The following is a 15,779-nucleotide window of genomic DNA, read 5'->3' as shown; positions in this document are numbered from 1 at the left end:
CTCCTTCCCACATGGTCTGCTGTCTCGGAATTTTCCCTCAGCTGCCAGATTCCATCTGACTTTGGATCAAACAACCTTTGCCTCCCTCAAATGAGACCATCCTCATTCACTTTCATTAGAAGCATTTTTTCTCCTTCTACTCAAAACGCTGAAAGATATCCCAACCTAGTTTTCGAAAGATCCTACTTGTTAAATCTTGGTGTGCAAATGATTTTACAAAGTCATACAAAAGGGTCAATACAATAACAGGAGAGAGGGTCTCAGGCTCTCCATCGATTGCACATTCTGCTTTACATCTATTGCACTATAGGGGGAGCCATGACCTCACGTTCCTGCTGTCCCACTCTAACTCACTTTACTGGTGCATGTTTCACATTGCTTCCCCATGGTATGCTCGGAAGCCGCGAGCCTGTGAACGCCTCAGAAATAAACTACTCTTTGATCAGACACAATGCATCATGCAGTGACGTGGTATGACAGATGAGTAACAGCATACAGTTCATAATGAGACTTGATTTATGTACTTTTGCTTAGAAGATGGGCCTTAGTAGTTGATTAATAGATATCACTCTCAGTCAATTTGACTGCTGTCTTCGGCAACTAAAACGTACGGCAGAGAAGCCAGGGATAAGCAACATCTGAGGATATGTCCAAATAAAAACATCTGTGGCCCAGTGTGACAAAAAAATGTAAAAGAAGGCAAAATTCTCATAAAGCACTTTTAGCCTGATGAGATGTGGATGTTCTTCTCTCGTTACTCAACATTTCTGAAAAGGGGAAAAACAGGAAATTATATTAATTTCAATGAATACTTATTTGTGGGTCCTTTTTCCAACAACAGCAGCCATCTTCAGATTTCGGATGCATACATAGTAGAGACCTTATCATTAACTTGTATTGTAACAAGTAAATATCATCAGCCCTTGAAAGCTGAAGACAGACAATGTGTAAGTGTGCATGTTGAATGCATTAGATTAAATGCTATTAATAATTTGCCAGACCCCATTTGATACATCAGTCATGTGCTCCAAGTAAGCAACATAAAGGACAAAGTTTTCCACGGATCTCTGTTTTCCAGTGATAAGGGTGACTTGAACACAGAACCATCAAATATGAGAGAAAAAAAAGGATTTCAATGTTTGGCCAGCCCAGAGATTATACATGCTTGTGGAGTGATAGACTCATGGCTTGGACGACATAAGACTATTGGCAGGATATTGGTAGCTTGTAGACCTCATGCAAGTGTAGTGCCTGAGGCAAAGCATGCATCTGCATATCTTTGATGCTTTGCTTTGCTCGATTCACTTACTGGGTCTGGTATCAGCTGTGGAAAGTGGTCCCTAAACATTTCACAACATATCGTACAGTTGTCCTCCCATGGGCTGTGCACATTATACAAGGGTTTAATTAATGTGCCCACCAGGTCTTTGTTGTTTCTTCCCTTACGCCCTTTATTTCATCTGTTATTCTACAATGATTTGGATAGCAAATTTCCCCTTTTTCAGTGAAAACAATCATTAGCGCCATGGAGAAGAAATGAAATTGCAGTAAGATACCAATATTTTCAAATTGTACAACTTATTTTCTCATAGTCGGTATAAGATGCATCCGCCTAGTGTGAGCACAACACCAGGGAGGGAGAGACTCAGTTCAGCAGTTGGAAAGGTGTACCAGTGTATCCATTAATCCCAGCTATCTTTGGTAATAGTTTGTAAAACTACCAGGTGGGTATGGACAGTGATCCTCAACTGCCATGGCTGTTAACAATGGAAGAAAATGGATGCATTGCGTGTCCATGGAGTAGCAGTTACTCACAAAACCTTTTTTTCCCCTCTGAATTGCACTGCTGAGTCTTCAAAAAATTAATCCAGAGTGTATTAATCCAGTAAATATGTGCACATTTATTCTGTGACAACCATGGTGTGAGATGTTATCTTGGCCCTTCAATCCATTGAGCAAATTCCTGTTTCTCTGAGTTGGTGTTTTGCCATGTCCTTTCAGCTTTCCTCTTTACAAAGTTAATCAAAAATGTGTTTTTCTCTAATTATTCATTTGAAATTTAAGAAGTTCTGCTAATGCTAACTTTCAAAACACATTTCCATGATGAAGGCAGAACCAATTTCTCGCTACTTGTTAGACCAAGGCTAACAAAGCTATTGCAGTAGGCCTATTGAAGCTTCAACGTTTGGGTTTGGGCCGACTTTTGCTCACCTTATATGATCAATCCCACTGGAAATGTTATTCTAGACCTACCCTAAAAATGCTAAACATAAATTCAACAAATTGTGTAACAATCCAACTACACAATTCTGTAAACCACAGTTCCCAGCCTTTTAAAATGTTTATATGATGTACAACATGTTTTCATATCCTGAGCTTTATGCATATTTGATGCCTGTCAGAACGCATCTTTCTTTCTTTGGGCTCTCACTGCTTTTTGGCCTCCAAAATTTCTGAAAGCAGAAAAAGTACAAAGAAAAGGTTTTGAAAGCATATAAATCATATTTCCATACATTACTCAGAAATCCACATTCTACCACAGAATTGGGGATTGATATTGGCAGAGGATGTAGTTTGGAGGATTGGAAGTCATTCATCAACTTAGCTCTAAGGATGGTTGGTCTCAATGTTATGTTGAAAGTAAATTAAACAGCCCACATACTTTTTTGATCAAGATATTTATTACAGGATTACAACCACAAAAAATAGATGGATAAATAAATAAATAAATATGGCCTCTGTCTGGAACTGAAGTGGAGTTTGGGGTCTTGATGCAGAAAACCAACAGCATGCCCACCAACTTATTGTAGACTACACCACTATGGGCTACAAAGCAAGATAGGGCTCTGTGTCCCATCTGCTCATATCTATGCTATCTTTACATGGGTGCAAAATCCTTTATCCTCGTGTTAACTAGATTCTAATAATTGCACACATTATTATCTAAAAATACACTACAAAAACACAAAAGACACACACTATGAAATGCATTTTTATCTGTACTCACACAAAAGAGCAGTTCAGATATGTGCACAAATACTTATTACCATAGCTCATTTACATGCATCCATTTGACCAGGCAAATATTGATGATTTGTCCTTACTTATTATGTAAAAAATGATAATCTCATGATCACCAGCATCTAATTATGGCAACTAGGTGTGTGTGTATGTGTATTTCTCTATTAATGGAGTGAGTGGATTCTAACTCATTACTCTGGCAGGGAGAGGCTGCTTTATCTGCAATCTGGCCCATTTTGAATGCAAGCCTATTTTTAAATAGGCTCCAAGTCATCGACTTGTGAGCAGCAAAAAGCGAGCTCTCCCTGACTCTTACTACCAGCCACAGTCTTACACATTCTCATACTTCCCTTTTTACTTATTATTGCTAAAATAAGTAATGAGCAGGAAATAATGTTTGTGACATTTCTCTGTGTGAACAATGGGTGAATGCCATACACTTAGATTACCATGATGGAATTATCCTGGAATGCCATTTGATTTGTATGTTTCCTGCACTCCCTAACTTCAAATGATTTTTGTTCCAGGGGGATGCAGTCTTTTGACAGGCGAGGTGGAAAGGGGCATTAAGCAGACAATCTTTAAATCATGAGAAACACTGAAGGCGAGGACGAGTTGAGTCGGCAAATCATATAGCCTAATGCCAAGAATCAAAAGTTTGCTCAGGACCTGCATTAAAATCCATTAAAAATGAAAAAAAAATAAAAATAAATCCAACACGCACTTTAGACAAAGACTCTGCAAGGACAAAGTTACATTTTCAGCACACATATATAAAACACACACACACACACACACACACACACACACACACACACGCCTGTATGTGTGTGTTTTTTGAGGTCTCCATTATCAGACACTAATAGACCAATGGACAGCAAGAAGGCAATAATTATCTGCATTATCTGCACTGGAGGATGGTTGACTCTACATGAAAATGTAATTAATTCCTGACCATGAACTCATCAATGTGTTCCAGAATATACCCTGTTTTTTATGCCAAAGGAAACAGTTATTCCCAAAGTCTCTTAGAAACCATAACATGCTTTGAGATTCTAAGAAACAAAAATATGACATCACTCGAGACTGCTCGGAAAACAAAACAAAAATAGTAACACCTGCTACCATCAGGCATCAGTTTGAGTGCAATGGGAGAGGTTTTAATCAGGATTCAGTTCTGTGTCGAATGACTTGGCAGTATCATCTCTGAACTTCATTATTCTCAGTTACTGAGGGTATCTGCTCAGCTCTCTTGCCTTGTTCTTTCAGTCATCCTCCCTCTCTTGTAATTTCTCATGTGGTGTGCAGAGGCTAGTTGGCTGTTACCCAATTTTCTCCTTTTCATTGCTTGATTTTCTATGGTTAAAAGCATTCTCTCACTGAAAATAAATTCTCTGTTGCATTTTGTTAATCAAAGCATTCACGAATGTGTGTACAGGTATGTAAGACAAGCACGTTTTCATGTCAATGCTTTGTATAGAATTGTTTTTGTGTTGGTTGTTTTGTATGGCTTCCTTTTATTTCTCAGGTGTTGCACACGTTCTTTTTAAATCCCTGCATTTGCATGTCTGAGAAATAGCTTCAGGAATCTGTTGTGAAGGACATTACCCTTGTCTTTAGAAGGAACTCCTGCTGAGCAGAGTTTGCTCCATCCTCTTTAATGCTTATTCTGTCAACACAGTTTGTGCTTTTCATTTTACACGCCTGCGCTTTCGCTCCTCTGCTTCAGCTTCAACCCTCCCCCCCGACCCTGTCTGTTCCCCTTTTTCTTCTCTCATTGTCTCTCCCTCCGTCTTGGCCCATTGCAAATCGAGAGCATTTTGCAGTAGGGGCAGATATTTCTGAAGCCCAGAAACACATGCATTCATGTTTCAAGCATCTATGACTGTGACGGACATATATATAATGTTATCAGACCCTGTCAGACATGCTGGCTCTCTGCTGTTGTTCATCTGAAAGCTATCGAAGGTGTCATGCCCCTGTGTGGCGGCTCTTAGACTTTTTTATTTTTTTTCCACAGATGGTGACACAGTACATGAATTTCAAAGGACTATTTTCAATAAAAATTCAAGGTATTTAGCAGGTAATCGTGTCTAGTGTATTGCAAGACTGAACCTGGGACGGTTGTCATTGTCATGCTTAGGTGATCTTTAGCCTCACATGGCATTTTACAAAGCACTAAGATGCTTTTTTGACATGTTTAGTTATATTTAGAGAAGAGAAATGTTCTTCACACTGTTAGTTTTTTGTTTTCTAAATCTAAGTCTGCTCAAAATGTATTACTATCTGAGAACAACCAATCCTTATCACACTTCATATTATTTGTAAAAGTGTAACATTTTGTCAGTTAGGGGGTGGTGAGGTAGGACAGGTATGCAGACTCAGAGGATAAAAACAAACTGGGATTTATTCACAAAAACAAAATGCTAAACAAAGGGTGCGGCTGAGCCGGATAACAAAGAAACCTAAACTTTGCAATCAAAAAAAAAACATTAACAGGACTATGGGCTAAACAAACAACTAAGCATGGCATGGGTAAATACTTAACTCAGAAAGACAAGACAAGACGTGGCGTGGCGTGGCGTGGCGTGGCGTGAAGGTGCATGTGCATGGCGCAAGGATCTCACAATGACTGAAAGCAAACAGGGAACCTAAGTACTGTGGGGACTGATGAGTGCAGCTGATGAAAATGAGTGCAGGTGACGTGAATGAAACTAATGACCTGGCATGGGAAGTGAAGGAAAAGCAACTGGCAAAACTTAACTAAACATGGACTAGAAAACTAAAGACTAACCACCAAAGCATGAGAAACTAAAACACAAAACTAAAAACATGGCACCAAACCCCATGTTCATGACACATTTCAACTACAGTGGAAACCGCTTATAGTGATCACGTTGGTCCAGAGCCAATTTGAACACTATAAGCGGTTGATTACTAGAACCGAATTTGTATTATTTAATTTTTTTTGCTATTTTATTTTTTACTCCCTTGATTCCTTTCTGGACGTCTGCTTCTGCCCTATGCTTCTGCCTCGCTAGCTAACGTAACGAGTTGACACCGGGCAGCAAGCCGAGATGCTGCGGCGAAGCTTGGCATTCCTCAGGCTACCTTGTGTAGTCTAATTAAGCAACGAGAGACAGTCATGAATGCTAACGACGGAGAAAGAAAACGACGGCGCCCGGGAAAAGCACCTGAGGAATGCCAAGCTTCGCCGCAGCATCTCGTTGGCTCATTTTTGGTAATTTGTCATACGCCTCGAGGAGACTACGTTTTTCATTCAGAGAAAATGACTTCCTTTTTCCAGCCATGATTTGTGCGCTTGCTGCCCGGCGTCAACTCGTTACGTTAGCTAGCGAGGCAGAAGCATAGGGCAGAAGCAGACGTCCAGAAAGGAATCAAGGGAGTAAAAAATAAAATAGCTACACGTAGTTTTAAAATTATTATATTATTATATGTTTACATTCATAAAATGGCCAAAAATGAACATTATAAGCGGATTTCTTGATTACTATAAACAAATTATTTAAACAGCATTTGTATAGAAATGATTCTGTCCCAAGCCTTTTGATCTATATAAGCGGTTGATTACTATATCCGTGACCACTATAAGCGGTTTCCACTTTATTCCTATGTCTCAACATTTGATGGTTTTTGAGGGATTTAATTTGTAGTCAAATATGACTCAGAGACTGAGAGAGTTCAAACAATTTGACATCGGTAAACTCCCTGAAACATGCTCTAGTTACATCGTTCATAACAGTACTTTATTATTACCCACAAGATTACTTGTTATCCTGGTTATTACCAGGATAATGACCCTAGAGAAATAATAAAAGTCTGTAATGTAGCTTTTGTAATGGTTCAAAAAACGAGATAGCTTCCTCTCACCTGCCCCTTGTTCCTTGTGTTTAGGATTCCCTCATTTATTGCCTCACCTCTGCTCTCCCAAGCTGTCCAATTCACCTCATTCTTGATCCGTCGGTCTTTAAAGATCTCTTCTGCTCTGTCATTCTCCATCAAACCCACTTTCTCCTCCATCTGATGCCCAATGGGCATCATTGGAAGTCCTTGCTTTCTTATCTTGGCTCATCCACCACCATCCATCACCATCTCTTGACTGAAGGGCATCCTGTTCTCTCCTTTCCTTCGGCAATCCCTCACTCAGCATGACGTTCCATAGGACTCTAATCAGCAAAATTTTCTGTACATTTTCTGATTCCATACATCAATAACTTTTTCAACTCCCAACCAATTGAACTTTTATTATTTGAGAATGATCAGACATCCCTCATTTAAAAGTTTGTGTTTTGCGACATTTTTAATGCATAATTTGTTCCTGGGTTGTATGATCGTGTCAACTATGTCCCAACCCAGACACAAGAGTCTCTTAAATGCATCTATTTTATGTTTTTTTTTTTTTTTTTTCTTAAGGTCACCTTACCGTGGTGGGGGGGTTTGCGTGCCCCAATGAGTATGGGAGCTATGTTGCCCGGGGCTTTAAGCGGCTGACCGGAGCTGTGGCCGTGAGGTGGTTGGTACCTGTCGTGGCGGCAACCCCCGAACCCGCTGGTAGACACCAGTGGTGAGGGAAGCCGTCAAGCTGAAGAAGGAGTCCTATCGGGCCTTTTTGACTAGTGGGACTCTGGAAGCAGCTGATGGGTACCGACAGGCCAAGCGAAACGCAGCCTTGGCGGGTGCTGAGGGAAAAACTCGGGCTTGGGAGGAGTTTGGTGAGACCATGGAGAACGACTTCCGGACGGCCTCGAAGACATTCTGGTCCACTACCCGGCGGTTCACGGGGGAAAGCAGTGCACCATCAACACCGTATATGGTGAGGGCGGGGCAATGCTGACCTCAACTAGGGACGTCGTGAGTCGGTGGGGGGAATACTTCGAAGGCCTCCTTAATCCTACAGACACGCCTTCCGATGAAGAAGCAGAGTCGGGGAGCTTGGACGTGGGGCCTCTCATTTCTGGGGCTGAGGTTGCCGAGATGGTCAAAAAGCTCCTTGGTGGCAAGGCCCCGGGGGTGAATGAGGTCCGTCCCGAGTCCCTCAAGGCTCTGGATGCTGTAGGGCTGTCTCGGTTGACACGCCTCTGCAGCATCGCGTGGACATCGGGGACAGTGCTTCTGGACTGTCAGATTGGGGTGGTGGTCCCCCTCTTTAAAAAAAAGGGGACCGGAGGGTGTGTTCCAACTATAGGGGGATCACACTCCTCAGCCTCCCTGGTAAGGTCTATTCGGGGGTACTGGAGAGGAGGATCCGCTGGATAGTGGAATCTCAGATTCAGGAGGTGCAGTGAGGTTTTCGTCCTGGCCGTGGAACAGTGGACCAGCATTATACCCTCGGCAGGATCCTGGAGGGTGCATGGGAGTTCGCCCAACCGGTCTACATGTGTTTTGTGGACTTGGAGAAGGGGTTCGACCGTGTCCCTCGGGGAGTCCTGTGGGGGGTGCTCCGGGAGTATGGAGTGCCGGACCCCTTGATACGGGCTGTTCGGTCTCTGTATAACCGGTGTCAGAGTTTGGTCCGTATTGCCGGCAGTAAGTCGGACATGTTTCCGGTGAGGGTTGGACTCCGTCAGGGCTGCCCTTTGTCATCAATTCTGTTCATAATCTTTATGGACAGAATTTCTAGGCGCAGCCAGGACAATGAGGGGGTCCGTTTTGGCGACCTCAGAATCGGATGTCTGCTTTTTGCAGATAATGTGGTTCTGTTAGCGTTGTCAGACCGTGACCTTCAGCTCTCACTGGAGCGATTCACAGCCGAGTGTGAAGCGGCTGGGATGAGAATCAGCCCCTCCATATCCGAGACCATGATCCTCGGCCAGAAAAGGGTGGAATGCCCTCTCCGGGTCGGGAATGAGATCCTTCCCCAAGTGGAGGAGTTCAAGTATCTTGGGGTCTTGTTCACGAGTGAGGGATGAATGGAGCGGGAGATTAACAGGCGGATTAGTGCGGCGTCTGCAGTGATGTGGGCTCTGCACCGGCCCGTTGTGGTGAAGAAGGAGTTGAGCACGAAGGGGAAGCTCTCGATTTACCGGTCAGTCTACGTTCCTACCCTCACCTATGGTCACGAGCTGTGGGTAGTGACCGAAAGAACGAGATTGCGAATACAAGCGGTCATCCGGGAGGGGCTCAGAGTAGAACCGCTGCTCCTCCGCATCGATAGGAGTCAGATGAAGTGGCTCGGGCATCTGGTTAGGATGCCTCCTGGACGCCTCCCTGGTGAGGTGTTCCGGGCACTTCCCACTGGGAGGAGGCCCCGGGGAAGACCCAGGAACTGTTGGAGAGACTATGTCTCTCGGCTGGTCTGGAAACGCCTCAGGGTCCCCCCAGAAGAGCTGGAGGAAGTGGCTGGGGACAGGGAGTCTGGGTTTCTCTGATCAAGCTGCTGCCCCCGCGACCCGATCCCCGGAGAGCGGAAGATGATGGATGGATGGATGGATGGATGGATTTCCTTAAAGGATAACTGCGGTATTTTCAACATTAAGCCTCTTTTCTGAGTCGTCTGCAATGTTTTAGAACCCCCCTCACCGCTTTTTTGATGTTTACTGCTGTCTCCGGTATTTGCCTAATTTTGATTCATCTCAACCTGCTTCAGAATGGCAAGTCATGTGCATGTCCAAAAAGGTCCGTAAAAGCACCATAAACGTCCGTTTTCAAAATCATCAACTCCTCCGCAGGGGAGTGGTTACTGGTGTGCACTAGTAATCCATATCAAATTTCGTTGCGAAAAGTTGCTTCTGTCGTGTTTTATTTGGCAGCTCGTTCGTGCTCGAACTATTTTCTTAGCCACCTCACAGCCGTGGATAAACTTCTGCTCAGCAGTTGAATCTGACTTGCTATACTCGACAACACTTGATGGCGGAGTAATATCAACGAACATCCAGTCTTCAATAGAACTCAATGGGATTTACACAATGTCAAATAAAACACGACAGAAGCAACTTTTCGCAACGAAATTTGATATGGATTACCAGTGCACACCAGTAATCACTCCGGTGAGTTGATGATTTTGAAAACGGACGTTTATGGTGCTTTTACATTGCATTACATTACGGTCATTTTGCAGACGCTTTTAACCAAAGCGACTTACAATAAGTGCGTTCAACATCGGTAGGCAAAAGAACTTCAGGTCACAATAAATCATAAGTGCATTACCTTCCAAAACCAAACAGCTAAGAGCAAAACTAGTGCTAGAGTAAGTGCGATAAGTCAGGTACCTAGACAGATGGGAAGACAATTTAGAAAACAAAGACAATTTAGGAAACAATAAGTGCGTAAGGAACTAGGACGGAGCAGGTGATGTCCTAAGAGGGCGGATCAGGGTAGTGTTTCCTGAAGAGGTGGGTTTTCAGCAGTGTTGCCATAGTTACTTTGAAACAGTAATCCGATTACTGACTACTGATTACTTCTTTAAAAAGTAACTTAGTTAAGTTACTGACTACTTGCTTTCAAAAGTAACTAAGTTAGATTACTTTTAGTTACTTTCAGCAGAGGCTGATCCCCCGCCCCTATAGCATGAAAATGACTACCAGTTCTGCCAATACTCACTTTATTGACATGCATTTTAACAGGAACATCAAAAATGACACTGGCAACTTTTTCTTGAAATAGGCTTACATGTTTTTTTAAATAAATAAAAAATAAGACAGTCTTTCTTGACTTTACTTAAAATATAAAAAAACCTCTTACCCAAAAAAGTAATACATAATACCTATATTGAACATCCCTTGAACCTGTAGTTGTCTAACATTAGAGCAGCAAGAAGTGGTTTTATGAAACAAAAACAGTATAAAAAAAATAAAAATACTCACTTCATTTAACTGAAATACTTATTACAAATTAAATGTTTGTTTTGACTTCATTAAATCTAACTTAAATACTTCTTATAAAAAATAAAGTAGTGTTTCTTGACTCAATTTAACATAAACACTTCTTTAAAAAAAAAAAATACAATAGACATTCTTGACTCCATGCATTTAACTCTGATTGCATCTATCTATGAATTATGGTAACACTGAAGTTATATTGAACATGTAGTTGTCCCGCATTAGAGCAGCAAGGAGTGGTTTTACAAAACATCAGTCATTCACTCGCAGCGATGCAGACAAACGGACGGTCATAACACGTAACCTGCTGATAATTATGGGCCCAAGCCAGTATAACAGTCAAGTTTTTGACCGAAAAATGTCACGTTTATCCACTCGTTGACCAATAAAAGTTTAAACAAACCTGATTGATCGTCAGACCCGTCGCTTTGCAGAAATGTTTGTATGCTAGTCGCCTACAACTGCAGCTGTTACTGGATTACCCAAAGCTACACCTGACGAAGTATACATAGATAAACACCCGTACACTCATTCAGATATCATAGAAGATGTAATACAGTACAAAGACAAGTCATCTTTGAGTCATCAATTGCGACCAGGTAAGATAAACAGCTAGCTAGCCCTCTCCATAGCACTGCCTGAAACGTAGGTTATATGTTATAAAGTTAGCACGAATAGCTAAACCTATCAACTATCGTCTGTGACAGGCACTGATGAAAACTGTGGTTTAGATTGGTGTATTTATTTAAAATGATTAGGGAAAGTGAGTAAAATGTAACAAATGATATCGCTGGTGTTTAACATTTTAGTGGGACAGATCAGTTTTACTGGGTAGGTAGATGTAAAATAACGAGTGACTTCAGGCGAACCCCGCTCCCGTCGCGGACACTGATATAACTCATAAGAAAACAAAATTATCCCAAATTATTTCAATACAAATGTATGGTTGTAATAATCGTGAATATATGTTGACAAAAGCCAAATATATGTTCCCCTGAAATGCAGAAATATTAACGCACGATGTTTTAGATAAGTAACTTCAATCTGACTACTAGTTTTGAAATAGTAGTTGCGTTAGACTACTCGTTACTGAAAAAAGTAGTCCGACTACAGTAACGCGTTACTAATTAACGCGTTACCGGCATCACTGGTTTTCAGCCTGCGGCGAAAGATGGGCAGCGACTCAGCTGTCCTGATATCAGTCGGGAGATCGTTCCACCATCGGGGTGCCAGAACAGAGAAAAGCCGTGACCGTGTCGATCGTGCGCAGGGACCCCTGAGTGACGGGGCAGCCAGGCGCCTGATGGCCGCAGAGCGAAGTGGTCGGGCGGGGGTGTAGGGCGTGACCATAGCCTGGAGGTATGAAGGAGCTGTTCCTTCCACTGCCCTGTAGGCCAGCACCAGAGTCTTAAACTGGATGCGAGCCGCTACAGGGAGCAAGTGTAGAGAGCGGAGAAAGGGAGTGGTGTGGGAGAACTTGGGGAGGTTGAACACCAGACGAGCAGCAGCTTTCTGAACCAGCTCCAAAGGTCTGATGGCAGAAGCCGGGGCGCCAGCAAGGAGCTTTTACGGACCTTTTTGGACATGCACATGACTTGCCATTCTGAAGCAGGTTGAGATGAATCAAAATTAGGCAAATACCGGAGACAGCAGTAAACATCAAAAAAGCGGTGAGGGGGGTTCTAAAACATTGCAGACGACTCAGAAAAGAGGCTTAATGTTGAAAATACTGCAGTTATCCTTTAAGTGTTCATTTGTACTTGTACAACGTGAATGTTTGCGTGCTGTCCACAGTGCTCAGTGGTAGAAGCTTTGTTCACTTCCTGTTAGTGGAGAGGTAAAGAGTTAAAGTTGGAGAGACTGGTGCCATTTAGAAAATCTTTAGGTCCAAATCAGTCGCAATTTTCATTGATCATTGCTGCTGAGTAGAATTCCTCAAATTGATTTTAGCGTTATAAGATCGGTTACATTATAAAAGTGCCTGAATTGAAACGCTTTAAAGTTGCACACTCTCAGACAGAACACCACCTATCCATTGATGATATTTTCATAGCATGCATACCTCAGGTTTGAGGGCAGCATAGTGTGTTTTGTTTTGCTGGTGGAGGTCCAAAGCAGCTCTTGAAAATTAAACTGTGGAAAAGCTCCACAGTCAACATTGGCTCAGCTAGTGCCATTGGCAAATCACGTCGGATGTGCAAAAGTCACCTTGACAGTTTCCGTAGCAGCAATGTCTCTGCTAGACAGCAGTTTTATCCAAATAAATGGTGGGTGTTATGTGTGTTAAAGGACATCACACACAGTCCAGAGGACAGACTGTGCTTAAAAACTTAAAAACCTAGCTGACAGACAGCATTCTAGCTATTTCAATAGCATTGGCATTATTTGAAAATGTATACACTCAGAAAATGTTCAGGATGTTGTGAAATGGTTTGATTTACACACAAGCGAGATGTAAGTCACCGTTTCAGCAATCAACCTGATATGCATAATTTTCCTGAATAATAGGGGATTAGTGATTTACCGTCATAACTACAATGCAATGCACATGTCAAGCTGACGGATTTAGTGACTACCGTTAACAGGATTTTCCATTACAATATACTCTTTATTCTTCCATGTTCCGTGCCATTATATGCGGGACTGAAGAGACATACCAAACTGTGACGACATCTGTGATAAATGGTCCTACAGTTGCAATCTGAACTTTCATTGTTTATAATTAATCAGAAGCAGTTTCAGGACATAAATCATAACCTGCGTCTATGAGCTGTCAAAATCAAGTAGCGTGAGAGTGGGACACACCACATTCATTGACTTGATCATTGCAAAATGTTGGATGTGGTGGACATGCTGACAACATATGCATCATAAAGATATTCACTTTTTCCAAGATTAATATTTTTCACCTCCACAAATATTCACGTTTTACAGCATCAGCAAATATAGCTCAGCCATAATCAGCCAATATTTCACACAAAATAGAAAAGCCAGCAATGTGATGTTTAACTAAATTCTTTCAATATAGACAGTCTTAGGCCACCGCTCACTATTATATATTTTGCTTCCAAGGAGCCAGAAGTTCTTGATACCTTTTTGAGGTTTTCTTGAGCAATAGTTCTCCAGGCTTTCAAAAGCTGCTTCCTGAAATACTGAAATATTTTGGAGTGGTGGCAAGTGAGAACACAAATGTCCACAACATTCTCTCACAACGTCTTGTGGGAATTTTCCACCCAGCCTCCTGGTAAAATCTCTGGAACACCAGTGAGTGAGACAATGTATGTCAGAAAATATTTCAGAGCATTTGCTGCTCCTGAGTAAGTGAGCACGTATGTGTGCTCATGAGATAAACGCAATGTTCATATCAAAACTCAGCCTTATATGTTGCATTTACATTTATGTTCACAAATATTTAATCAAAGCAACACTAGAGAAGTTTGAAAATCTTAGATCTATGCGTGTCACGAACCTTGTAGCTGAGATACTGCACTTCAGAACATAAGTGTCCTGCAACACAATCCTGCTTAACGGTACCACGTCACGCAAGAAGATAAAAACACAATTTTGCCAAAATAATAGTTAAAAGAAGATGCTGTTGCAATTACTTATGTATTTGGAGGCCTCTGTATATGTGTGCATGTACATGGTTCAGGTTTGTTTTTATGACAGTGGCATTTCTGAACCCACTTCCCATTTTTTTGGAAAATCTTAAAGAAATGAAGTGTGGCTCAAGACTTTTTCACAGTGTTGTAGCTGTTGTTCATTATAAGCCAAGAAAGGGAAAATCCCATCTTTACACTACAAATATTACCAATTCTCAGTCAGTAATAGCACTGAGTTTCCTGAGAGTCGCTATTGATTTCATTAAGAAGACGTGAGGGGTACATTACAGAATGATGACTGCTTCATGGGAGGTCAACAAGAAATCAATATGAAATTATATTACAGCTTCGACCGTCTGGGATAAGTCCAACTACCACGCACTTCTGCCAACAGTGGACTGGAAGACGAGGGAAAGGCTCTTCCTGCAGGCATTTCTTGCGGGAACAAAACATGGTAAAGCTAGAAAAAGAAATACTGAGGTTTAGCTGTGGCCTTGTTTGTCGGCACAAGGATGAAGAAGCCAAAGAAGACCTGCAGACAAAGAGCCAATGATTTTATTTTGAATCTTTCTTTTGTTCAATATACTAAATTACTCCAAAGTAGAAATAAGTGGAATGGAAGAATGAAATGATGCCTAAAAGCATAGCTTTAGACAAAATATATATTAGAATTCAATTTGAAAAAATTTGGATGTAGAACACTGTTTTAAAAAACTTAATAAGGGAGCATTTCCATGATATACCTAAATGTTCAAGTTCAGCACAATTCTTGTGACGTTGTAATATGTTCTTGTGACAGTGAAAATAGTAATAATGCTCAATAAGGTTTTGCTTAGGAAAATCAGAACAATTTCATAGAGTTTGTTGATATGTTTTCACTTGTCTGAAAATAGGTCACAAACTTTGGTCTTGTGTGTCCAACAATTTGCACATTCGGCATTATGCAGGCACATTGGGCACTGAACAGAAAGCACAAACATGTTGATTTTTTTTCTAGGTAGTTGTATTATTTAGGAATGTACAAACCACACCTGAAGCATCATTGAATGATGAAAACACATGCCGTTTGAAAGCCTAAATAGAGCAAATAATACATAATAGAGATTGAATTCAAAGATAAAGATGAACATGTGCATATACTAAAGAAAGTACTTTACCATTCAAAATAAATGAGCAGGTATGTCTTTTGTCATATAAGAGCTGGAATCTGGCTTCTGCTGGCTTATGCTAGCTTATCATACTCTCAAGAAAATAAAGTAGCCTTCCAGTGAAGAGAAAGCAATGTTGAAGGTAAAGAGGCTGAAAATATATTCAAATG

Source organism: Odontesthes bonariensis, chromosome 15 (assembly GCF_027942865.1).
Source record: "Odontesthes bonariensis isolate fOdoBon6 chromosome 15, fOdoBon6.hap1, whole genome shotgun sequence".
Lineage (NCBI taxonomy): Eukaryota > Metazoa > Chordata > Actinopteri > Atheriniformes > Atherinopsidae > Odontesthes > Odontesthes bonariensis.
The sequence above is the reverse complement of the archived record's forward strand: the minus strand, read 5'-3'. Positions refer to the sequence as shown.